The sequence below is a fragment of the Beta vulgaris genome, chromosome 7, assembly GCF_026745355.1.
Source record: "Beta vulgaris subsp. vulgaris cultivar EL10 chromosome 7, EL10.2, whole genome shotgun sequence".
Lineage (NCBI taxonomy): Eukaryota > Viridiplantae > Streptophyta > Magnoliopsida > Caryophyllales > Amaranthaceae > Beta > Beta vulgaris.
The window spans coordinates 38,570,595-38,572,986 of record NC_079208.1 but is presented as its reverse complement, the minus strand read 5'-3'; the positions used below and the strand labels follow the sequence as shown (position 1 = coordinate 38,572,986).

The following is a 2,392-nucleotide window of genomic DNA, read 5'->3' as shown; positions in this document are numbered from 1 at the left end:
CTGCAGTTTAGGAAATGATTGTTTCCTGTGTAGCAAATAATAATTCTTTCATCAAAAGATAGAAATATTAATCACATTGATCGTTATTCTCTACTTAGCTGCAGTTTAGAAAACCAGATGTTTTTATTTCAATAGGAGAGGTTGTTAGCTGCAGATGGCTTCAAATCTGGTGTTTTGTTTGAGTGTGAATGCGTTAGGCTGTTGACTGTTGTACACCTTAATGAAGCTTACAGAATTCATTCTCAAGTAAAAAGTCTGTCTTTAAACATTGTTATTGAAGCTGAATGCTGTTAATATCTAAACTAGATATGAATGTTTCAAGAACTAATTAATATAACTCCATCAGTCATATTTACTTTTGAGGCCTTTACAACTCAGTTCGTTCCGTGTAACTGGAAGTGTACATAGCTTATGCGCTCAAAGCTTTTTCATGAAACTCAGTAGCACCAAAACTAAACTAACCTGCTTACTTCTTGCCTCTGGTGCATATTCATAAAGCAAGTGAGATACATTGTCTCAGCACTGCCTATATGCTCTTTCCATGGCTTCTTGCATAAGTGAGATACACTGGAGGCCTTGGTTGATGCATGAAATTTTCTGATTATTCCCAACCACGTTGTCGGACCTGTGCAACCTTTCAGTCATAGTCGTCTTTGTTTCATTCTCGTTTCTGATAGATATGACATTTTGAAAATGGAGAGATGGCTGACTTTAATCGAGTGCTGAGTGTTCTGCGTACTATTTACTCTTTCAGGATAAGAGATACTAAGTTGGGAGAATGGTGTTCTAAGTTTCAAATGGTCGTTTCCTGATATGTTGATGCAGAGGCTGCATGACTTTCAAAAGACATTCTGACATAGGTGGTAGCCTTGACTTAAGATACCAATCATCTGTTCCATCATCTATCCTCCCAATCAGTTTTCCATTTTGTCTGTGATGAAGTGCGAAGTTGCTTAATAGTTACTTCTGTCAATCTAGATGTTATTTCTCTAGTTGTGTTGTGCTTAAATTGTTCACTCTTGGACAGGAATGACAGTTAAGAGATTTTTACAAGGTGGATGTATTACACAAATAGAAAATCTATGGAGGCAGCTGAAGGTAGTTCGAATGGATTGGGTAGAGAGCATATCTAGGAGTCTACTGAAACAAAAACTTCTGTAGTTGAAAGCAGTGAAACCAAGCTATACTCCCAATTGAGAAGCACTCCTTCCCACTGCCCACTGCCACTCCCTGCACTCACTGCCTCCTTCTCCCTCAAACACCCTCACTCACCCAACTGCACTCCGTGCACTCCCTCCCACTGCCTGCACTCACTGCCTCCCCATCCCTCACACACCCTCACTCACCCACCTACACTCCCTCCCATTGCCTCCCCCTCCATGCACTCCCCACCCCCTCCCACTGCCCTGCCACAGTCCCCCCACTGCATTGCAAAAAGATTTTACAACTGAATCAGAGGTATTCTTGCCCCATGGCCTCCCTCCAAGTACTAGGATATTCTTGTTGTTTCTTGACCATGTAGTATTCCAAATCCCATTTGCTTAAAGAAACCTGTCCTGTCAATGCCATTTTTTCCTGCCCAGTCACATGCTCAAATTTGAACAAAGCCGGGGTAATCTAACTGCTAGTTTTCAGTATTCTTGATATCTCTTTCACTGTATTTTCTTAATTATTTATGATATTAAAATTATCTAACAACAAAAGTATTATTCGCTTCTCTTTCTCTCTCGCTGTGATTTCATATGATTTCTTTAGTATGTGCACTTTCCTAGCTACCTTTTAATTTCATTTTGTTAATGAGTGTTTATCTTTTTGGAATTATAGATTTTAGAGTGTAGTTTTTTTTTTCCATATTAAACTAATACATATATATGCTTTTTTTTCGTATGTTAGGTGTTGTGAAAGTACATTCTACACCCTATGTATGATTGTATGTTGATGATAATTGAAGATCGTAAACTTAATATAGCGACTGATGTATTTTGTAGTTATCTGTACACTGTTGCGAGTCGATGAAAGATTGACAAAGCAGTTTTGGTAATGAATATATCCCTCTGATATTTTATGTTCTCTGATATATTTTGTTTTCAAGATATATGTTCCTTTAGCAGTTGTTATAAGATAAAGTTTCAATTTCAATTTCAATCCTCTAGTCGGAAAACTCGATTTGGGGTCTAGGCAAGACTGTTACATACGATATAATTTGACAAAATCGTTGGTTTAATCAATCCCTTGTGCATGTTTTTTACAGGTTGTTGTAGCCATCTTCATTGGAGTGAAATTTGGAGTAAGCGGAACCGCAGAAAACCTCCCACAATGGTACGCCATAGTGGTGGTGCTATTCATATGCATCTATGTAGCTGCCTTTGCTTGGTCATGGGGTCCATTGGGA

The 2,392-nt window shown here is 38.5% G+C and overlaps 1 long non-coding RNA gene across 2 annotated transcripts; it reads left to right on the top strand.

The window, feature by feature from the left end:
- The first annotated feature begins 1,033 nt into the window (after positions 1-1,033).
- On the top strand, positions 1,034-2,392 carry LOC130589450 (uncharacterized). Of its 2 annotated transcripts, none has more exons than XR_008967123.1 (3): positions 1,034-1,612; positions 1,989-2,037; positions 2,252-2,392. It is a non-coding gene; the product is annotated as an uncharacterized LOC130589450 (long non-coding RNA). The 2 variants fall into 2 exon arrangements; XR_008967122.1 differs by having other exon boundaries at positions 1,894-2,037.